Below are 25,535 nucleotides of genomic sequence, written 5' to 3' on the forward strand. Positions count from 1 at the left end.
GAATTCTTGGTTGGCATCCATTGTCTTTCAGTGTTTGAAATACGTTGTTCCAGGATCTTCTCGCTTTCAGCGTCTGTGATGAAAAATCCGTTGTTAACCTTATTGGTTTACCCCTGAATGTAATCTGCCTCCTTTCTCTTGTAGCTTTTAGTATTTTCTCTTTGTTCTGTATATTGGATATCTTCATAACAATGTGTCTTGGCGTTGGTCTACTGTGATTTTGTGTGCTCGGTGTCCTGTATGCATCTACAATTTGTATATCCGTTTCCTTTTTTTATTTCTGGAAAGTTTTCTGTAATTATTTCTTTCAGCAGGTTACTCATTCCCTTGGTTTTCTCTGTACCTTCTTCTATCCCGATGACTCATAGGTTTGGTTTCTTTATGTTATCCCATATCTCTTGGATGTTTTTCTCGTGGTTTTTAACCAGCCTTTCTGAGTTGGCTAGGCTCTTTTCAAGATGATATATTTTGTCTTCATTATCTGATGTTCTGGCTTCTACTTGCTCCACTCTGTTAGTGATACTCTCAATTGAGTTTTTAATTTGGTTTATGGTTTCCTTCATTTCTAGAATTATTGTTTGGTTTTTTTTTATAATCTCAATCTCCTGATAAAGATGCTTAACTTCTTCTTTTATCTGTCTATGTAATTCATTTTCAAAGTGTTCTTTCACTGTTTGGATTTGCTGTCTCGTATCTTCTTTAAGGTTCCATTCCATCTGTCTAAGGTGTTCCTTGAGTTCTTTATATGACCATTTTTCTGCTGACTCTAGGTCCTCCTGAATATTTAGGCTGTCCTTCATTGTTTGTACTCCTTTTCTTCCTTGCTTTTTTATGCTGCTCATGTTACTTCTTGTTCTGTTTGACTGCTGAGTTACTGTTTACTCTTATAGATTTATTTGATGCTTGAGAGGAAAGATATTAGAAGGGAAGGGAAGAAGTCACTAAAGAGAATGAGAGTAGGCAGGTAGAATTCAAGGAAGGGGGAATAAGAAGATTGAAAAGAAATGAAAAGACAAAAGAAACAAGAATAACAAAGATTAGATAATAAAGAAAGAAAGAAAAGATGAAAAAAAATTTTAACAAAAATAATAGTGATAATAAAAAATGAAAATTAAAATTAAAAAAATAATAATAATAAATAAAAAAATTTAAAAAAATAGAAACATTGAAAAAAAAATTAAAGAACAACAACAAATAAAAATTGAAAATGAAAGAAAAAGAAGAAAAAAAAAAAAAAAAAAAGAAAAAGAAAAGAAAAAAATGATAATAATAATAATAAATGCAGTCCTAGAGTTCTATTAACTTCTCTTCCAGTAGGTGGAGCTGTGCCCACTGGGCCAAGCTTCTCCTCTCAATAGGTGGGAACCATTCACTGTGCAGCAGCTCTTTCTCCTAGACTGGGCGGGTCTCCAATCCTGAGTGTCTAGGGCCTTGTCTTGTGTTTCCTCAAGCCAGGCCGTGCTCACCTGTGGCGCTCACCACAATACTGGCTACACGCCAGGTCTGCTGCTCCTGGGAGCCCTGTTTTCATGAACACCTGGGCTCACTCTCCCTGTTTGCCTCCCTCAGACCCTAAGTTTGTAGAGCTTGGGGCTGAGATCCCCCAGCGAATTTGCTTGCCCTCCTGTAGCCACGCCCCCGGTAGCTGGTGCAAGAGACCTCAGTTGTCAGCAGTGGTGGGAGCGGTAGCCGGGAGTTCCGCGCCGCGAGTCCCGCGCCACTCCTGATTCCCTCGGTCTGGTTATTGCGTTCACAGGAGAGCTGGGAGTGGCCCTTAAGGTTTCCCTGCTGTGTGGAGAGAGATGGCTAGGGGATTACACACCTGTCGTGCTGGTTTCACTGCAGTTATCTCCTCCGCCCGTGACGCCATTTCTCTGCCATGGTGATATCCCATGCAAATGGTGACCGTTTGTTCCCTTTGCCGGATGACCAATGCAACGGGTGGGTCCTGACTGTCTCTCCCAATCCCCGTTTCAGTCCTGTGGCCACTGCCTATGAAGGCTCTGTTGGCTTTTACCTCTGTCAGAGCTTATTCTTAAGCAGAGCTTATTCTTAGATACATGGCCTTTTAAATTGTTTTCTTAACTTTTACACTTTCAACAACTTTATTGTTATTTCTCTGCTTCATTCTGGTAGGTGATAAATTCTCTTTATAATAACAAAAACATTTTTTTCCTAAAAATTACTAAAAGCTACCACACTTCTGTGGGTAAAAGCCTTATTTCCAATCCTTGAAATCTAAAGGATGGTAAGATCTGAGTGTAACTTTCGAAGCTGTCTACTAGAGCATTGTTCTTAGGAACCTGTGGAGAAACATCTCTTTGTCCTGGAGGTAATTAAAAACCACATGAAAGAGAAGTGATATGTGAGGCAGTTGATTTGGCATTGCTTACCTCTATCTGGTAATAACAATGTAAGCCTCCACCTTGAATGCACTGTAGCATTTATAGATTTCAGACATCTTTACAATTTCAAGTTCTTCTGACCTGTATGCCTAACCAAAACCCCAATAAAAGTAGTAATTGAGATCCCACCTGTTTCAAAGTGAATTTCTCCTGGGACCTAAAGATTCTCTTTGCTAATTATTATTGAAGCCACTTCGCCTGCAGCACAGGTGTCCACGGAGGTCAAGGTCAAGCTGCAGAAACCACATCAAGACGGCTATTTCACAGGCTTACAGAGTCTTGTGCCCCAAGGTGTGAAACTGCTATGGGCCATCCTAGAGGCAAACAGCCTTCAGTCTGTGATCAGCACAGTCAGGAGACGCAGGGTTCTGCCAAGTTCAAAATTCTACAGAAACTGTATTTGCCAATTTAATGTCTACACAGCTGTCTACGTAGTATAAGTTAGAATCATTTCCATAACTGGAAAATTCAGCCACTCAAGACAACAGAGTCATTGCAAATTATTAACGTTGAAACTTAAAAAAACTAATTTTACTTAAAATAAAGCCTATAGCTACACCGCTACATTGTGTAGGTTATCTGTCTCCAAATTCTATTCTTTATCTTTTCTGTTTCCAACCTATGTTCCACTGTTCAAATCATAGAAGTTCTATTAAGTAAAATTCCTGTTTGTATTGTGCCTAAATTCTGACTATTTACAAGACATAAAAGTTCAACAAATAAAGATAAAAATACATCAAAGTATTGTGAAGATTTTCCATATTGGGATATGTGGCTTATGTTTTCTCCCCCTAGCCACAAAGGTCTAGGACTTCCTCACACAGGCAGAGCCTGTTCCAATAACTTTCATGTTTTAGAAAGAACAAACTGGACAGCTCCTCGAGGCAGTTGTGGACTTATACACACTCATGTGTATGCAGACATGCACGTGTATGCATATACATGCACTCACAATGCACAATTATATTCATGTGTGCAAAGACATGCACACTCACATAAGCAAAAAAGAGAGAAATGGAAGCTAAGCCACATGGGTGAAATATTTTACCTACTAGAAAAAATAACTCCTCCTGTCCTAGGGAGCAATGAGTGAAATGTGGTTCAAAGTACAAGTCATATGCCCATGTGGCAGTGTGAGGGATGGGGCAGCTATGTTTCTTCCTAACCACAGAAACATTGAAAACCATGCTGCCGTCCTAAGATAAATGGTCTTAGCTATCTGATGTATCAATTCTGAGAGCACTCACTAGGTCGAATTCAAGTTATTGAGTATCGAGTGCTTGGTAGAGTGGAGACAAATGCAATCTTCACACAGAAACATGATAAGAAAGAGAGGTGATGGGTGTGTAATTTAGGTTGATATAATCATTCTACTATGTATATGTACATCAAAGCATCACACTGTACCCTGTAAACACATTCAGTTATTACTTGCCAATTAAAGAAACTAATAAAAAAGCGGGGGGAGGGCTGGAGTTGTGGCTCAGCAGTAGAGTGCTTGTCTAGCACAGGCAAGGCCCTGGGTTCAATCTCAGCACCACATAAAAATAAAAAATAAATAATTAAAAATATTGTATCCAACTACAACAAAAAATAAATATTAAAAAACAAACAAACAAGTAAACAAAAAGAAAAGCTGAAGCCTCTCTTCAGATCATGTGGGAATTTGGTTCCAACAGACACAGTAATCATCATCAGGTGTACATACTACAGTTCATCAGAGGAAATCAAATCCCCCCAAACAACAGACTCTACAGAGAAATTGTATTAAGGTTCTTCTATAGCTACAGTGCCACATCCTGGTGGCAGATCCTTTGCCTTTGATTAGAAAACCAGAGAAGATTTTGTTGAAGTTGAAGTTAAAGGCAAGTATAGCTTACTCTCAGAACTGAACTTTTTACCCCAAGTCGTTGCTTTCTTTTATAAATCTGTCCACTAATATAAAGATACCCTCATGCTTTTAAATAGAAAAACTGCAACTCCATTATCTATAATTGAGAACTCACCCACATTTTAAATTTCCTTTTCCTTTAGGTAGTTACAAGGACTTTTTTAAGGAAACACTGGACAATGAATAATTTAAACTTTTCAGATCCTCAGATAAAGACTTCATATACTTCCCTCTTTTGCAAATCTGTTTTTGTGCAGTTCTAATGGATTTTTTTTTTATACAATTGTTCTATTTTTAAGTGCTATTCCTGGAGGAAAATTGTTTTTCACTTTTGGAAATGTTTATTTGTTTCCCTGGCACTTGGACACACACATTAAAAAAAAAAATGGAGCTTAAACAGGCTGTGTTATGGTGTGTGTCCTAAGTGTGTTGAAGACTTGGTCCCCAGCAGATGGCACTATGGGGAGGTGGTGGAAAGTTAGAGGTAGGGCCTAGGAAGCAGGTCACTGGGGCTAAGTCCTTAAATAGGATATTGGGTTTCTGGTCATTTCCTCCCTCTGTCTCTTTACTTTCCAGCTGCTGTGAGGTGAGCAGTCTTCTCTGACAGATGCTTCTGCCATAATGCTCTTCCTCCTCACAGGCCCCAAAACAAAACAAACAACAAAAAAAAGTAAAAGGTTAGATGGAAGGATTGAAGGGTGAGGGCAGGTGGTTAACAGTTGTGATTTGGATTGTTACTCTGACAGTAGGCACAGGCTGGTTTGGAAGATATGAGTTTGAGGCAGTTTTGCTCTTGTTTTGTTGTTTTTGTTATTGTTGTATATTTTATATTTTATTTTTTTGACATAGGACTCTCCTAACCCAACTCTTTTTCTAATAACGGAGTCCAGTACATTTTCTCCAGGGAAGTTACATGATAGGTTGATAAGTAACCCAGGAAGGGAAAAGATTTATAGCTGGAATTGTCAGAGAGGGCATCCTAACTCTTGGGTTACCTCACTGGAGGAATGTGTGTCAAGGACAATCAGTCTCAGTACCCAATCTTTCTGACCATAGTAACGTAAGGCCCAAGAAAATCCAAAATGTACATCTTTCCAAGAATTTTTCTACTTCACACCTCTCTTTCAGAGTTTTCTATCACTACGACAACATACCTGAGAAAATCAACCTAAAGGAAAACTGATTTATTTTGGCTCACAGTTTTCAGAGGTTGGGTCTAGTTGGCTGGCTTTGTTTCCAGTCTTGTGGTCATCATTGAGAAAGGGTGTGGCAGAGCAAAGCTGCTCACCTCCTGGAAGAGGTGAGGAGCAGAGAAGAGGAGATGGGGACAAGGTAGAAACAGAGGGGTGTGGAAGGACCTGAACAAGATATACCCTGATAGGGCGGGTGCCCAGGGGCTCAACTCTCCCAAAGGGGCCCCAGCTGTGAACATTTCTAACACCTCCCCTAGCTCCTCTAGCAGGGGATGAAGCCTTTAACACCTGAGCCTTTGGGGGGAATTCCAGACCCAAGTTGTGATACTGTTTCCATGGTCCTCATCATGTCCAGAAGCTTAAAGGGACAGAGAGATCAATGTAAACATTCTGAAATAAAGCAGGAGAGAGAAAGGTGAGAATGGGAGAGTACAGTACTTGTGTAAGAAGCTTGCTGGTGTTCAAATCTCTTCCCTTTACATCATTCAGTTCTATGCAGTAATAAATGTCTTCATTATTTATTTTTAAGACAAGTACACAGAAAGGGCTAACTAAAAGGTGAAGCAGCAAGATCTCATAAAATAATGCTTCTCAAGATGTGTACAGACCAGCAGAAAACAGATTATTGATTTTCATATGTTTGATATATCATGGGAGAGGAATGACAAACGTGTGTAGCTCAGCTTGCCCCCAGGAAGGAGGAGTGTTTAGAGGATTCCCGAGTCCTCAGAATCTCAATTTTCTAAAAGGGAAGGGGCTAGTTAAAGCAGGCAGTGGTTCACCATGTGTAAATTCAGGACTCTCTCAGAGCACATTTTGTGTGCAAGAAAAAGTGACTGGTTTATGTGGTAGGATGTATATATGGCCCCCCATACATTAAAAAAATTCTGTCATACTTTGCTTTATTCTGGAAATCATGATAAACCAACCATAGACTTTTCCAAGGCAAGTGACATATTCTGGTCTGTATTTGAGATAAATGATCCAATGTTGACATGGGACAGGTAATGAGAAGGGGCTAATACTGAAAGAAATGAAGCTGCTTAGGAGGCTGTTAAAATCGCTAAGGTAAAAGAATAATATACACATGTACATGGATTGTCTTTGAGGCTAGATAAAAAAAATGTAGATTCAAAGAATATGAGGATGGAAATATTTTGTCACAGATTGAGAAAATAACCTCTTTATATCATTTGTTCTTATGGTAGTTCAAGATGTATAGTTCTAGCATGTGTTTGGAAATGTAGACCTTGTATTTTGGATGGAGGCCAAAATAATTACCAGAGATACATGCTGAGAAATATCAGCAAATAATTATTAGCTGGCTGTATGGTATTAGATGTAAATTAAAACATACTATATGGATAGTCAAAGTTCTTCCATTATGGTGAAATAAACTTGAGTAATGCAGTTGGTTCAGCATAATCTGAACTTGCCCAATTGGGCAGTTACCTGCAGGTGGCTGCTACTCTGGGTTGGACTGGGCATTGGACACCAAAGTAATCAGTGTTGGGATTTGATGCATTTTCTTCCTGCCTTGAATATGGGCCTGTGTAATTTGTGACTGGCTTATGTATTCATATGTACAGATATGTGTGTGTACACTCATGGGTGTACATGTATGATTGCTTTCTTCCAAAGTAAAATCACTTGAAATGATGTGCATCAATTGATCTATTTTAAGTTGTTTGATGAACTAAGATCTAAAATTCCAAAATGATGTTATAAGATAACCTTAAAGAGTGATTCCAAAATGAACTATCTTTGGAAACTATCTTGAAGGCTCAGTATGCTGTTTTAAAATGCAAAAGTAGACTAACTTAACTAAAATTATGATATTTTCAAGTAGGTATTTGAAAAATCAGATTTACCATCCTCAGTCCTCTAGAGAACACTCACATAATTAGATTATATTTTATCCCACTTGTTAATAATGTCACCAGTTAATTTTCAAGATCAAGCATCCTTTTCCATTTTTACCACTTTTAACTGATTAATCAATCACAAGTTTATATATTCCTGTTCTAGCTGGTTGCCCAAAATACTGATGTTCTAATTTTCAGAAATGGTTGCTTTTTTGCTATTAATCTGTAGAAAATAAACTATTGCTATTCAGAGTTCCAGTAGCTTGCACAATTAGCAGTTTAATTTTAAGAAATACATTCTTCATATTCTCCATTATAAAAAGTACTTCTCTATATCATTGTTTAGCAAGAGAAAATTACATTTCTCAAATACAAGATTGTGTGTACATGTATGCTATTACAATGTACTCCACAAAGCCTTTATTCCCTATTTCATAAATCAAGTGTCAAGGATAATTTCCAAAGATCTATGAGTGAATTCGATGCATAACTAAGAGCATTATGACAATATAAACGCTGGCAAATAAATATTTATAATCCTACAAAGACTATTCATTCTTCAAGCCAGTCTAATCTGTTTCTCTGATGTAATGAAAAAGAATATACTAATATTTAGACAAGGTTCAGAGAATCACATTATTTAAAAGAGGTAAGAGATTGAAAGAAATATCTGTAAGTCTCATATCATTCATGAGATTTCATTGATCAGTTGACTTTAAATTTCTAGGATAATTATTAATTTCACCAATCATAACAGAAAATAAAATGCATACCTTTTATGTAGATTCTATTGTTGAAAACATCATTGCATACACAAACCAGGGCTTCATTAATCAACATATTGACTAAAATAGAATAGAGAATATATTTTTAGATGTAGAATGAGAGGTTTAAAACAATCTGAATATTGTGAATTGATAAATCTATATATGGTAAAATACATTTGTACAATAATAATTATTATTAAGTGTTAATGGTCAGTGTCCTTGTCATGGAAAATTTACAACATATCCAAAGCAGGTTGTCTTCTTCATCTACTGTTTTTATTTCTGGTAGTTTGTTTTCATCATTTCCTTATTGTGAGAGTGAGTGGACAGAAAATTTCTTTACCCAATGAAAAAAATTAAGTATATACTATATACCTTATAAATAAGAAATTGGATTGTGCATTTAATGGGCAATAGTGTTTATAAAAATGTGTTTGAAAGTAAGCAATAGAATCAAAATTGCAAAAAAATATTTAATATAGATAAGACAATCTCTAGGCATTTCCTTTGTTCTGCCTAATTCTGTTTTTGCACACTTATTGCATACTGATGTGTGACAAGTTGCTTCAAAGTTTAGTGGTTTACAGCAACAAGCATTTATTATCACCTGTTTTCTGTAAGAAATCCAGGTGTGGCTGGGTGTCCTGGCTCAAGATCATTCATGTGGTTTCAGTTAAGCTGTCAATCAGAACTGCAGGTGTCTTGGGGCTCAACTGGAGCTGGAGAATGCACTTAGAGGATTTCAGAGTTGCTTGCAAGACTCAGAAAATCCAATTCTAAACTCACCCATGTGGCCTGTCTATAAGTCTTCCTTGGCAGTTGGTGTCTCCCAGGATAAGAAATCCAAAGAGAGTTAAAGAAAGACATAAATTGGAAGCTACAGTATTTTGATAACCTAATCTCAAAAGTCACTTCTGCCATGTTATATCCAGTAGAAGTGCAGTAATAATTCCTACCCAGAAACAAGGGAAAAGGAAGAAATGGAAGGAGACAAAATATTATTTCTTATTTGTTACATCTTAGTAGCAACATGGTCAATTCTTGGCTTAATATCTTTGAGTCTCCTAAAAGAGCAAGAAACCACCTCTTATTATATGGAAGTGAAGTCCAAGACCAACTCTAGGACTCATCCACATATAAAAATTTAGGTGGAGAGACTGAATCTGAGCCCACTTTTTCCACACCCTACACCCTCCCAGGTCCAGTATTCCTACCCAGAAGTTCCACTGTCTGTGGCATCTTAGCCCCACCCAGATTCCTCTGGTACAGCTTCTACTTTAGCAAACTGCAATAAATATCCCCAAACCCATGACTCCAGCCTTACTTCCCAAGGTAAAATTCCCCACCAGGCACTCTTGATAAATATTTGGCTCATACTCTAACAGCTGCTCTCAGGCCTTCTTTGGCTGACTCCTGAGACCCAGGAGAGTTAGAAGGATACAATCAACTGAGAGACATTATTTAAAAACACTTTAAAAGCTATAAAGTGCTCTAGACCTGTAGAGATCCTTAGTAGTACTTTTCTTTTGAAAGGTTTTTACAGATCCCATTAGAGTGGGCCAGAAGTGCTCTGGTGCTATGGAGAGGTTGAAAGTAAAAATCACATTTTTCCAGATGCCCAAGCAGTCATAGAAAGAGTGTTTAGCAGTGAATATTTACCTTGGCAAATATTCTACTTTAAGAAGCAATAACATTCTTCCTTTTCATTTCAATGTGATCAATCAAATAAGGGTAAAATTAAGAAGAAATTTGCATGTGAGATAGGGATCAGAGAGGGGCTAGAATTTGATGAAATTAGGTAATGAAAGAGCAATTCCATTTTCAGTATGGATTTTTGTTTTATAGGCGTGTGCCATGTGCACACTGAAATGCAGATGCATACTAATTAGTAATTAATATTCATCAACTTGTATAATAGTCCTCAACATAATGGTGATTAGCTTTCGATATTTATAGTATCATGAATAACTAGTTGGGGAAATGTATCATTTTCATAAAAATTACATTATGTTAGGAGAATATATACCCTCATACTAGGAGAATACAATAATGTTTTTAAGCTCTGTATTTTAGGAAAGCTGAAGTAATTTGTTCGTATACCTGGCAAGTTGTCACTTCTTTAAAATTGCATGGATAGTGATTTGTTCTTTTGCAGGCATATCATATTCTTGATTTTTTTTTCTCATGAGAGAATTTAGTCTGTTAATGAGGATTTTAAATTCCAACTGGCCTTGTGCTAGGCTATCGAAATGCAGGCACAGGCACCAAACTCAAGGTCCTGTCTGTCCTTTCTTGGCTACTCAAAGACATAACCCCGACAGTTTTCCTTTGCCTCTCCTATGTCCCTTTTGTATTCTTTTCTTCCTACTATTTCCTACCATCTTGCAAACAGGCTTTTTTTTCTCATTATAGAAGCAGACACTTCCCAAAGGGTCTCTTCACTTTGGCCAATAAGCAGGATTTGACCTACTGGTCATTGTGTGGTTCTTGGCTTTTAGAACACACCACACACTCCACACTAGTTTTCCTTTTTATTCTTCTTAGTCTTACTCTTTGGTTACTTCTCATCTCTCTGACCTTTAAAATGTGGAATTTTCAAGGATCTTTACCAAGACATTTTCTCTTTTTCTATTTGGTGATCTCATCTAGTCTCATGGCCTTAAATTCTACTAATATGCCGACAACTTCCAAATTTATGTCCCTAACACATATCTCTTCCCTGAACTCTACACTAATAAATTTGATTAATGACTGTATGTCTCCACTTGGAGATAAGAATTACAAACACAATATGTTTAAAATTAAATTTCTGATACTCTTCATAACAAATGCTCATTCCTGTCTTCCCTGTCCCAATAACTAGTAACTATTTTTTTCCTTATACTCAGTCCAGAAACATTAAACTGATCCTTGATTCTAATCTTGTCACAGCATATATTACTTTATGACCACACTCTGATGGATTTACCTTCAGAATCTATCCAGCACTGGATATCTTTCAACCCTTTGGGTGCTACTACCTTTGTCTAAACCACCTCATTTTTTTTTTTTTTGGACACTGGGGATTGAACTTGGGGCCTTGTGCATACCAGGCAAGTACTCTACTAACTGAGCTATATCCCCAGCCCTAAACCATCCTCACTTTCCACCTGAATTATATAAGCCTCCAAACTGTGTTTCTCCTCTTCAGTCTATTAACAACATGGAAACCTCTTAAAATGCCAGATCATAAACTTTCCTCCCTAAAGTTCTCCAGTGGTTTTCTGTGTGACTCAACATAAAGACCTAAATCTCCTAGCCCCCATCCACTCTCATATCACAGATTATTTCTCCCTCACTCCATGACATCCTGGTTTTTAAATTTTGGGGAGTTGGGGAGGGTACTTGAGTTGAACCCAGGGGTGTTTCACCACTGAGACACATCCCTAGCCTTTTTAATTTTTAGACAGGGTCTCATTCAGTTGCTTAGGGCCTCACTAAGCTGCTGAGGCTGGTCTCAAACTTGTGATCCTCCTGCCCCATCCTCCCAAGTCACTGGGATTACAGGCATGTACTACTGTGCCTGGCTAAATTTTCAAAAAACATTTTACTGTGCAGATTAGTGGGATTTACAGTGACATTTCCATATATGCATGCATCAGGAATTGATCATGTCCATACACCCTTGAGCTATCTTTGCTCCGCTCCCTACTCTGCTCCCTAGTAATCCCTCTTCTACTTTCAGTCAACAATCTTTTTTCTTTTCAGTTTCCACATACAAGAAGGAACAAGCAATATTTATCTTTCTGTATCTGGCATATTTTGCTTAACATGATGACACCCCCAGTGGTGTCTATTTTAACCATTTTACTGCAAAACATACTCCATTGTGTGTGTGTGTGTGTGTGTGTGTATGTGTGTGTGTGTGTGGTATAAACAAAATATGTCATATGTATTTACACTTATCTGTTGATGGGAAGCTTGGCTGACTCTATAGCATAGTGATTGTGAATAGTGCCACAATAATCATGATTGTACAATTTAGCCCTTTTGGATGCTGACCTCATTTCCTTTGGATATATACCCAGGTTTGGCATCACTGGATTATGACAGTTTGGTCTTTTGTTTAATGAGGAAACCCCATACTGTTCCCCATCATGAACTTAGTCATTTACATTCACACCAACAGTGTATGAAAGTTCCCTTTTCTCCATGTCCTCACCAGTAATTTTTTTTTTATCATAGCTATTTTAACTAGGGTGAGTTTCGATTTGCATTCCACTGATGGCAAATGATATTGAGTTTTTTTCAAATATTTATTTAACATTGTTATTTCTTCTTTTGATATATGTATGTTCAGCTCATATGCTCATTTTTAAGTGGATTACTTGCTTCTTTGTTGGTAAGGTTGTTGATATCTTTATATATTTTGGATGTTAACCCTCTGTCAGATGAATAGCTGGCAAATATTTTATCCTGTTTCTATCTATTGATTGTTTCATTTACTATGCAGAACTTTCTTAGTTTGATATAATTCCATTTGTCTATTTTTGCTTTTATCCTCCTGCACTTTTTGAGCCTTGTTCAAAACATTCTTGCATTATGCATTTTATTTCTTTCCCTTACCTAATCAATTGGTCTGCTAAAATTCTTGTACTATATTGAATAGGCATGGTGAGAATAGACACTCTTGACTTCTTCCTAATCTTAGAGAAAATGCTTTCAGGTTTTTTCCCACCTAGTTTGATGTGGGCTGTATTTGTCATATGTGCCCTGAATCATGTTGAGCTATGATCTTCTATACCAAATTTGTTCAGGACTTTTATCATAAAAGACAACTGAATTTTATCAAATTATTTTTCTGCTTGTATTTGATGGTTAAAAGATTTTTATCATTCATTTACATGATGTATTACATTTATTGATTTGAGTGTGGTGAACCATCCTTACATTCCTGAAATGAAACCAGCTTGATCATGTGGTGTATGATTTTAATGATGTGCTATTGGATTCAGTTTGGCAGTATTTTATTGATTTTTTTTTCATCTTTGTTCATCAGGTATATTGGTCTTCAGTATTTTGTTGTTGTTGTTGTTGTTGTGTCTTTGTCAGGTTTTGGTACCAAATTAATGCTGACCTCATAGAATGAGTTTGCAAGACTCTTCTTTGATCAGTTAAGTATGGTCTCACCTCACCTTAATACTTGCTGTTGTCTCCATCTGCAATGCTTCTCTTTCAGATATCTTCGTGACCTACCCTTTTCACCAATTTAAAAAAATAATCGACAAGTAAATTTTGGCTTTCTGGCCATTCCAATTAATATACTATCCCTATAGGGCTTCCTATTTCTATGTTGCTGCTTTAGTTTTCCTTATAACACTTACCACCTTTTAACATATAGTTTACTACTTGACTTTGTTTCTTCATTATCATACTGTACTTTTACGTAAGTTCCTTAAGAGCAGGAATTTTTGTTTGTGTGGCTCATTGCTATATATATTCAGTGCTTGGGACATAGAAAGTGCCAAAATATGTATATTTTGAAGAAAAATGTAAAGAGTGAAAAAAATTAAATCTTATTGTGAAAATAAGGTTAACACTCAAGAAATGAAACAGAAATGGCAGAAGATGGTATGGAATAATGACAATAAAGTTGAGAAAAAAATGAAATTTAAAGGTCTCAAAGACTTGGTGAAAATCATAGGGAAGATATGGGCATTTTGTACTAAGGATACCCATGATACAAAAGAAAAAGGAGCATCTGATTCATGAGCTATAAAAACACGAATCTTCTACTGTGTATTCCAGCAAAGATAGCCTTCTCTTTCCCTGGATTACCCCCTCCAGATTTTGCACTGCTAATCACAAGTTGTTTTCTCTTTGAAAAGTAATTTCTTTATCCTTACCAGTGAGAAATATGTTTATACTCCTCATCCATAATTGAACTTCCCTTTTGCATTACCTAGCTGATAAACTCCAGGATGGTAGACAAAGATTCTGTTTTGTAAGTCATTGTTTTTCAGTATACTCAACATATAACAAGCTTACACATTATATCCTTGTTGAATGTATGCATGAATGAACACGTTTTTCCTGACCTGCACATTACCACCCCCCTTTCCATCTTTTATTTCATAGTAAATCTTGTAGACTCTATCTGGTATTGCATTATTGTAGTGACATGAGTTATATCCATGTCCATGATAAGATGTATTTTATTTTCTCTAGCTGTATGAAGTATGCTTTACAAATAAAATCATGTATGTTTTAAGACAGTGTATTGATTGGATATATGTATATATATTGTGATATGATTACCACTGTGAAGCTAATTTTCATATCTATCAACCCACATATTTGCCCTTGCTTTTGGCAGATGGTGAGAAAACTTAAGATCTACTCTCTTAGAAAACTTTTAAGTAGATGGTAAATTATTATTAAGTACAGTCACCATGCTGTCAGATCTATAGAACTTGTCCACCTTATAAATGAAAATTTTCATTCTTTAGCTAACAACTCCCCATTTCCTCTAGCCTCTTGTAATTACCATTCTACTTTCTATTTCTATTAATTTAACTTTTTAAAATTTCACATGAAGGTGAGACCATGCACTACTTGTCTTTCTGTGCCTGCTCTATTTAACTTAACATAATGTCCTCCCACATTATCACAAAGTACAGAATTTCATTCTTTTATAAAGATGAACAAAATTCCCTTGTATCTATTTAAAACATTTTCTTCATTAATCTGTCAATGGACACAGTTTGCTTTCCAATATGGCTATTGTGAACAATAATTCAATAAATGTGGGAGTGCAAATATCTCTTTGACATACTGATTTAATCTTTTTTGGATGCATACCCAGACGTAGATTGCAGAATCACATAGTAGTCTTACTTTTTTTTCCAGTAAATTCCATACTGTTTTCCATAATGATTGCACCAATTAATATTATCACAATATTGTACAAGGATTCCCTTTTCTCCACATTGTTGAAATGTTTGTTTCTTTGTTTTTATAATAGCCAACCTGATCATTGTGAGGTAATATCTCATTTAGTTCAAATTTTTATTTATCTAATGATTAGTAAAATAGAATGCTTTTTTCATATTACTGTTGCCAATTCATATGTTTTCTTTGGAAAAATGTCTATTCAGGCTCTTAGCTCATTTTTAATTGGATTATGTTTCTTTATACCGATTTGTTGGATTTTCTTATACATTTTAGATATTAACTTTTTATTTTTTATGAATTTCAAACATTTTCTCCCATTCAGTAGGTTGCCCCTTCATTTTGTCAATTGTTTTCTTTGCTGAGTGGCACTTTTTAATTATATTACTTGTTTATTTTTGCTTTAGAGGCATCAGTATGCTTTTAGGGTTGTAGCCATGAATCACAAGATCAGTATTCAAGAGTTTCTCTCCTATATTTACTCCTAGGAGTTCTGTGGTTTCATATCCTACATCCAAGTTTTTAATCTGTTTTGAGTTGATTTTGTATATGTTATAATAAAATAATCAATTTCATCCTTTGCTATGGATATTCAGTTTTCCCAACACTATTTGTTGAAGAGAAACTCCTTTGCCCATTGGGTATTCTTGATGTCTTTTTGAAGATTAATTGTGTGAGTTGATTTCTGGGCTTTCTATTCTGTTCCATTAGTCTTTGGGTCTGTTTTTATAACAGTACCATAACGTTTAAATTAATGTAGCTTTGTAATATAAAATGAAATTAGGAAGTATGATCCCTGTAATTTTGTTTTTCTCGAGATTGCTTTTGGGTACTTGGGGATTTGGGGTTTTATATTAACCTTAGTATATTTTCTATACTTCTTTGAAAAGAGCCATGGGGATTTTTGACAAGAATTTCATTGAATATTTAAATCACTTTGTATTGCATGGCCATTTTTATAATATTGTTTTGTCAACTTTATTAACATGAATGTCTTTCCATTTGTTTTTTTCTGCTGTCTTCTTCAGTTTCTTTCATCAATGTTCCATAGTTTTCAGTGTACAGAGAACTTTGACTTTCTTGGTCAAATTTCTAAGAATTTTTTTGTTGCAATGTTATTATAAATGGGATTTTTAAAAATTTCTTTTTTGTTCACTTTGTTGTTAGTATATAGAAACACAACAGATTTTTGTATGTTGTTTTTGTATTCTACAACTTTATCAAACTTGCTTATTAGCTCTAGCATACTTTTATTGGAAACACAATACTCTTGAACATTTTATAGTTGTACTATATCTGTGCTGTATATTTTTTTCACCTTTTCTTTCCTACAATAGTGCTGCAACTGAGTACACAGTTGAAAGTGCTAAAGCTGCATGGAGTTAAACTGCAGAGTTCATTATTACTGCCTTTAAAAAAATACAAAATCTCAGAAGCACCAGCAATAATTATTTAATTTTCTCATGTTTTTGCACTTAAAATAACAGAGATTCAGCTTAGAGAGGCTCTGAGCTGCAGGTCCAATTTCCATATGTCTCTTTTCTTCCTTGAATCAGTAGATTAGCTGGACCATGTTCTTATGGTGAAGCAGAGGACAAGAGCCAGCTGAAACTGCAATGCTTTTTATGTCCTAGGCTTATTTACAAAGCTGTCATTTTCACCCACTTTGCATTGGTTCCATTTCTAAGCTGAAAGTCAAGAGCTGAGGAATACAGTCTGTCACTATTTTGAAAAACTGCATAATCACACACAAAAAAGTCAGAAAACAGGACAGGGTGAAGAACATGGGCCAAAAATAAAATCAATGATCTACACTGGCTTAAAATGTACAACAATACTATCACGGCACTGCACCGAACTTCATAGGGATTCACCATAGTTTATTCAGTCCACAGAAACTTCTGGAAACTTTGCCCACTATGTGCCAAGCCCTTGTCTAGTTCCTGAGGATACAAAAAAAAAAAAAAAAATGAATGAGAAACACCATAGCACTGTGAACCAAACAAGGGAGTAGTGACTCATTTTTAAAAGACTCAACTAAATTGGCTTAGTTTACTCATGTAGTAAATCAGAGAATTTCAAATGAAGCATAGGTCTGTCTTCTTTACAAACAAACTCTCTAATATTTCCTAACTTAGCTTCAATCCAGGGAGGATTAGAAAGCGTCGTATAGTCCATAAGTTAAACGCAGATTCGAGGGTACATTAATTCCATTGGATACAATAGGGCAACTTGTTGGGTTAACCAACTGTTCCAGTCCAGCATCAAGCCTTCTGTGCTCAAGCTACACTGCTAGAATCCAAGGTGACTCAGCAGCAGCTCACTTTCAAAGACTGAGACTGTGCACATAATGTGGGGACAATCACACCTCATACTTCAGAGGATGAGTCTTTGAGAAAATACAAGGAGATGAGAATACACCTTAGAATTTTATTGGTGAAATGGAGCCCTGCATTTTTCTTTGGTGGTTATCATGTGCATTTTCACATCATCCTCTCCCAACAAGCTGTGCCTCATAGGAACATATTGATTTAATTGAATCTTACAGCTGTAGCTGAGAAGCACCCTGAATAACAATAAGGCTTTTATATGGAATATGACTTAATTTAGAGAATAACTGCTGATGCAAGATGGCAGATTCATTACACTGCCTGGCTGATCAATGTACTACCATTTTGGAAAGCTAGACTTGGAACTAAATAGCTTTTCACATTGGTTGTCAGACATTCTTTTAAATATCTTGTTATATGTTATGACAGATGTATGAGAAACCAGCTTTAGGTGATCAGAAGATCAAGCCAGCAATTTGAATCTAGGGGTGGAGGCAATCACCTACATACAACAGGTACTGCTTCTCAGTCTTATATTATTCAAAGAGATTTCTATAGCCAACCAGAAATAAAATGTGGTTTGTTCTCGCCTCAGTAACAATAACAGTGGAATACAAATCTTGCCTGATACAGTCGCCACTTTCCCTGTGTTCTCAATTTTCAGTGAACAGAACTTTGTTAAATTCAAGTGGGAATATTATTGTTCCTATAATCTGGGTCAAAGGAATTATTATTTATAGGAAGTCACAGGAGCAGAGTCTCTGTTAAAAATTTTGCAGGGCTCTTGCTGCTTATTCTAGAAATATCCATGTCTGCAAGACCCCCTGACCCTAAGCAGAGACTTGGATTGCATAGTTTATCACTTGGCTCATGATCCTCAGGGAATTGTCTTACTCAGCAACAGCCTGCCCTGCTCCAATGAGCCCAATTAGGATTAACGGGAAAAATTTCTTGCCTCAAAGAACAGGCAAGCTATAGTGAATTGGCAAGGTACCAAGTCTGGTCTGTCAATGAGGAGCCACAGATATAAACCTGAGAATTTTTAATTTTAGCTCATTTTCGGAGAGAGCTCTACAGCTGTGGCTATGATTTTTAAAATGTTCCAATTTGAGGTAGCATTGATTATTCTACAAAAGCATCCCTGTTTGTTGAATTTTGAGTCTGCTGTGGAAAGATGTGTGTCAGAATTCAGAATTCTGCTCTTATTTCTTTTTTACAAAAAAATAAAATAAAGGTCATAATATGCCCAAAGTGATAATAATAAAAAATAATTTGTTTGTACTTTTCCTTTCCTGAATACCAATTCAAAACAAAGAAATAAAAAGACCATAGTCATAATACATGATAGAAATGATACTAATGATAGGGATAAGAAAAAGAATTAATGGCCCTATTTCCCTTAGCTGATCTATCTGTGATTGTCCCATCTGTGGGATGCTAATGCATTTCATCTCACCTTCCTAATGAGCTGATAAAACAACTTAACTAGTAAAGGTCAAACAGAGCTGCTTTTCTGAAATATGTTGTCTGAAATGCTTTCCAGTGACCCAGATCTAAGTTAACCATGACATGGAGTCTACACAGACCAAGAAGACAAGGGAGCTTTAATCCTCTGCTTTAAGGAGGAGGATCAACAGGGGGCTTCTCAGGGATGGCAAAAAGCAGTAGGTATGGACATAGTGAATGGGTAACTACGCCAAAGGAACCCAACAGGCATGGGATCAACAGTGCAGTCTAAGGGTTGACGAGCTTTAAGACATATAACGTAATTAGTTTACACTCCGCAGGTCCTGTAGCGTTTTTTGCAACTACTTAACTCTGCATTGTAGCAGGAAAACAGACATTGTTGGGTGTGACCATGTTTCAACAAAACCTTAGAACTTAGTGAAGATAAACTAGAGTGAGTGGCAAGGACTTAGGTTTGGGGTAACAGGGTATTTGAGTTTTGTACATGAAGGGGTTCTACATTTTGTCAAATGCTTTCTCTGCTTCAATTGATACAATTATATGATTCTTATCTTTAAGTCTATTCACATGATAAATTAGATTTATTGATTTCCTATGCTGAATCAACCTTGCATCCCTGGAATGACCCCCACTTGATCAGCGTGTACTATTTTTTTCAAATGTTTTTGTACGTAATTTGCCAGAATTTTATTGAGAATTTTTGCATCAATGTTCATCAGGGATATTGGCCTGAAATCTTCTTTCCTTGATGTGTCTCTGCCTAGTTTTGGTATCAGGATGATATTAGCTTCATAGAATGAGTTTGGAAAGGTTCCTTCTTTTTCTATTTCATGGAATTATTTGAGGAGTATCAGTATTAATTCTTCTTTGTAGGTCTGGTAGAACTCAGCTGTGATTCCATCTGGTCCTGGGCTTTTCTTGGTTGGTAGGCTTTTGATGATGTCTTCTATTTCCTTGCTTGAAATTGACTGGTTTAAATTGTGTATGCCCTCTTGACTCAGTTTGGGTTGATCATATGTCTCTAGAAATTTATTGAAGCCTTCGAGGTTTTCTATTTTATTGGAACATAAATTTTCAAAATTTCTAATTGTCTTCTGTATTTCAGTAGTGTCTGTCATGATATTTCCTTTTTCTTTGCAAATTTTAGTAATTTGAGTTTTTTCCCTCTTTCTTTTCATTGAAGTGGCTGAGGGTTTGTAAATTTTATTTATTTTTTTTAAAGAACCAGCTTTTTGCAAATTGAATACAGAATACATTTTTTCCCATTTCTCCTCCTGGAATATTCTGCTGAGGATGCTCTATAATGCAGGCTTTCTCACTGTAAATTCTTTTAACTTTTGTTTTCTATGAAAAGTTTTTATTTCATCATCAAATCTGAAGCTTAATTTTGCTGGATATAAGATTCTTGGTTGGCATTCATTTTTTTTTTTTTCAGAGCTTGGTATATATTGTTCCAGGATCTTCTGGCTTTGAGGGATTGGGTTGAAAAATTTGCTGAGATACAAATTGATCTCCCCCTATATGTGATCTGATTCCTCTATCTTTCAGCCTTTAAGGTTCTATCATTATTCTGTATGCTAGGCATTTTTGTTATAATGTGCCTTGGTGTAGATCTGTATAATTTTGTACATTTGGTGTCCTGTAAGCCTCTTGTATTTGATTTTCGAATTCATTCTTCTTGTTTTGGAAATTTTCTGTATTATCTCATTGAAGATGTTGTGCATTTCTTTGGTTTGAAACTCTGTGCCTTCCTCTATCCCATTAACTCTTATATTTGGTCTTTTGATGTTGTCCCAAAATTCTTGGATGTTCTGGTATCTTACCATCTTCACTGTGTGGTCAACTTTATTTTCTAGATAACATACTTTGTATTTATTATCTGACATTCTGTCTTCCAAGTGATTTAGTCTGTTGGTGATGCTTTCTATTGAGTATTTTATTTGGTTTATTGTTTCCTTCATTTCAAGGATTTCTGATTTTTTTTTTCAGAATCTATATCTTTCTCAAATTAATCTTTTGCTAGCTGTATTTGTTCCCTTATCTCTTTGTTGGTGTGATCAGTTTTCTGTATTTTCTCATTTAGGTCATTCTTTAATTTACAGATCATTTTAATTATGTACATTTTGAATTCCTTCTCTAACATTTCGTCAACTGCACTGTCTATGGGTTCTGTTATTGTAGCATCCTGGTTTGTTTGGGGCACTTTCCTCCCTTGATTTTTCATGTTGTCTATGTGTCTAACTTTCTTGCAGTTTGGATCTGAGGTATTAGAGTTTCTACTGTATAATCTTTTAGGATCCATGCAGATTATCTGTACCTCACCTTGATGTTGGGCTTCCAGACCCTGCCAGTGTCCCATGCTACTGAAAATATAGATGGTGGCAGCAATAGCAGAGTTAGCTGGAGATAGCAGTGGAGGTGTCTCAAGTTGGACGCAACTTCTTTTAGAGGGTCTGAAAAAGTGGGCTTTACTTTGGCTTTGGGATGCCTATTCCAAGATGCAGCTGCCTCTAGGCCCTGTCTGTTGTCGCAGGTGGAGGCTACTGTGTGGGGAGGGTTATGGTGATGGCTGCAGTGTCCCAAGATGGAAGTGGGTTAGGTCTGAGCTCCCAGGTGGAGGAGGTGGGCAGCAGACCTAGACCTACCCTGGGCCTTGGCTCCCATGCAGATCAGTAGAGGCAGTCCTGGGCAGGGGCCTTAGCTCTGGAGTGGGTCTAATGGTCCATGGGGGAAGTCCTGGATGTTATCAATTTTTATTTTATTTAAAAAGATATTTGCTATAAATTTTTACTATTTTAAAACTTTCATGCTCTTTGTAATAAAGTTCTAATAGAATTCACTTAAAATAAGGAATAAATAAAAGGAAAGTTATTGTATGTGGATTCAGTACAAATTCAACTGGATGCAGATTTGGAGTTACTGCCTAATTCTTTTCTAACCAGAATCTGACTATTATGACAATGAATTACTATAAGATTATTTTTTCCACCTCCTGTTGTTTTTATTCCTTTTCATCACTTCTTTTTTCCCCTCTTTTTGCCTGACTATAAGAAAAAGAAGGAGTGGGGGAATTTTCAAGGTAAATGTAGTGTTTTAATTTGCAAATTGAATACAGAATACATTTTAATAATACAGTGAGGATTGAAAATTAAAAACTAAATTTAAAACAGAAAATAAATATTCTGCCACTGTGAAGAAGTAAGATCTATTTGATAGTTAAGGCTTAGGGTATGTTAGAGCATATTCTCTACTGAAGCTTTGTGGGCAGTACTGTACTGAAATTTTCTTTAAATTATATGTAATTATCTGTTTAGCCATGGCAACTAAAATCTCAATAATACCAATAATACTAGAATTAAAATTAATGTGTTTACTATGTGTATGACATTTAGGACTCTATATTAACTTCTTAAGATCCGAAATGTACCCAACTGGTAGGTATCAATATTTGCAGATGGAGAAAATTGACACAAAAACAAGGAAAGTATTCTGCCCAAGATGACCACATTAAATAGCCAAGTCATAATTTCCACTTACAGCAACTGGCTCCGAAGAAATGAACTTAATGCCTCAAATTTTCCAGCACCAGTATCACAAACTTTCCCAGTTCTTTTTTTTTTTTTTTTTTTTTTTAAGCACTGAAAATCTTGTGTCCAGAAAACCCTCTTAGTCCCAGGCAAACCTGGATAGTTAATCACCCTAAAAAAATTCATAAGTTTACCTTACAGAAGAAAGCAAAAATGTTCCAACCTATAGATATAGCTGTCACAATCTGTGACAGCTATATCTATAGGTTGGAATTAAGCTGTCCCTTAATTCTCATTCTAATTAAAAGAGAACTGTCCAAACCATAATTAAGTACATCTAATCTCAGTTTACAGACAGTTATAACAGATTTGCTTGCTTGGCTTCCCTACTAAGAAGAAAGGAACTAAGGAGAGCCAGAAGTGAAAGTGACAGAGAGAAAGCAAAATATAAAATGATAAGGACAATGTGAGAATGTTTAATGACTTTTAATGACATTTAATTGGACATTTGTTAATTCACTATATTTGTCAGCAACAGAAAGCCAACTGGAACTGTCTTCGTCAATAAGGGAAATTCAGCAGGAGTACTTGTTGGAAGTCATGATGCCATCAGATTTGCTTCTTTTTACCACTCTTTTCCTTTGTTGTAGCTGTTTTTCTATAAGATTATCACTTGATTCATTGAAGAAAAAATGAAATCAACATAGTCTTAGTTTTTTATATCAAAGCTGCAAGAAAAAAAATCTGATTATGTTTGTCCAACAGTTTTTAAATCCTATGGGGAAGAAAACAACAATTTGGTTAGTTTAGGTCATGCAAACATTTCTGAACCAATAATTCCTGGCTAGAATTGGGACCACATAAGAATATGGCAGGCTTGTGGGAAACACAACGATGAGGTAGGAAAAAAGTAATTTCCAGAAAGAGGAGATTCTATGGATGTCCGCTGCCTCCTCTCCTTGGCTGCATAACATACTCCTACTCTCAAATAACCACCAATACACATTCCCTCTTGCATTTCTTCTGTACATAAATTATCAATAGGTCATCTCTAAATACTGCACCTATAACCTTGAAAGGTCTCCCTTCCCTAGCAAGGGGAAAAAATTAAACACTCTTTCAGCAACTATGATTTTTAGCTGCTATTGCTTATAAAAATTCATTAAGCTGATAAACAAGATTGGGTGAGGATGGTATATGAGAGGGTTCTATTTATCTAACTTCAGAATGATCTGAGTCATATCTATAGACAATTCTTCCTCAAATTATTCTACCTCATGCCATTATCAGACCTCAAACAGTACTTCAATCAGTACTAACTGCTAAATACAAAAAGTCAAGAAAGATACTTAGCCTATAACTATAGAGGAAAAAAACTAGAAAACATTCCCACTTAGTGAGGAAGAAAGTTAAGTGATGTAATCAATGTATCTTGGTCCCTTAGAATATAAACTGTGTAAGGATAGGGATTTTTTTTATTTTTATTTTTTATTTTATGTCTTATAAACTGATTTATTTCCTACTAACAGGTTCATAATGGTCACTCCATGTGTAATTCTTGAGCAAAGGGACATCCTTTTCTTGTTTGATTCACTGGAAGTAGGGAGTGTTCTTGGTCAACTGATTCTGTTAGTTGAGAATGTCGTGTGATATCCACCTTCTGGGTATTAAGAGAGAAAAGGGACAAATTTGATTCATCATGATACTGAGTAGTAGAATAAGTTTCTGTTGATGACAAAATGATTGTTATTTGAAACTCAACTGTCCATACTGAAATAGTCTTCTACAATATGTGTCTTTACTTCTCAAGCCTTCAGGTTTGTAGAGTACAGCCATGTCCTAAAGATCTAACCAAGCAACTCTCTAGGTTTCAAAGTTCGTGTGACTAAGTTTCCTTCTATATTTCTCTTATCTCTGTTAGCTCTGATCTGTTAGCTGTGAAAATCAGGTATTTGTGCAGGATTTCGAAAAATCTGATAAGAAGCTCAGAGAAACGTCATAATATGTTCCTTGTAGGTATGCCAATGGGTTTACTGAGTATCTTGGGTTTAGCACATCATCTTTTTATATCTCCAAAAACAGAAATACAGATCAAGTTTTATAGGTGTTGTTCGTGCTATATGTGGCTATGTGAGTTAGAGAGTTTGCATGCTCTGTTCCACTTTGTCTGAGAGGCATGCTTGCACCCTCTTTCAGTTAGTACCCTTTAACAAGGCTAATTAATCTTTATGGCCTCCATGCAGGGCATGTAGCCCAAGCCTTGTCCATTAGAACAGTTCATACTTGGCCACAGTATTGATTCAAGAATGAGTCTGTGACCCCAGTTGAGTTGATGAGAGTCACCCCTGGGACTTTTTTTTACCTTGGACTTATGACAAAAAATAGAATTCTTTTCTCTGGAAACACTAGTAACTTCAGTATTTCCCTGGATTGTATTTGCTAACAAGAAGGAAAAATATTCTGGAGACTGAAGACCTCCACATGATGAAGACAAGGATCTCCTAGCAGTTTTTGAACTCTTGAATACTAGTGTATCTTAAGTCAAATCTACTCTGTAATTGTCATTTTATAAACATCTGAATTTTATTTGGGCTTAAAGTAGATATACTTGGGTGGGGCTCATGTTTCAACTGAAATATTCTAGCAGAGTTTATAGTGATTTGAGATAAAAATATGTAATAAAATATTTAAAGCTCTTTGAATACTTCATGAAAGAGTTACAATGAAAGAGTTTTCTTATCAGAACTTTGGACTATAAATATCTGTAAGACTACGAATACTACACAAGCAGCAATTTTAAAGGACATGTTCTGAAGACACAATGATCCACTTAAAGAACTAGAATTCTCAGCAACAGATTCTATTTAGAATAAGAGCTTTAAAAATCTCTCTAGAATCCCAGCAATACTATTAGATCAATGACCAAAATAATGTTTTTACTAAAGTCTTAAAGTTGAGTTATGACTTTCAGAATGAATGAATATAATTTTGTGTTTTTTTTAAATTATATCCATATAAAGAATAATTTCTTTAATAATAAGTGAAATTTATTATTTTTGAAGAATGAAAAGAGAATATTTGACTAGTAATGATTTTAAAATAACAATAGAGAAAGTAAGTCTTCCATTTAGAGATATATAAAGGTGGCTGCCACTCAAGT

Source organism: Marmota monax, unplaced genomic scaffold (assembly GCF_021218885.2).
Source record: "Marmota monax isolate L192 unplaced genomic scaffold, Marmota_monax_Labrador192_F-V1.1 WCK01_AAM20220418_F8-fsc00009, whole genome shotgun sequence".
In the NCBI taxonomy this organism is placed as follows: domain Eukaryota; kingdom Metazoa; phylum Chordata; class Mammalia; order Rodentia; family Sciuridae; genus Marmota; species Marmota monax.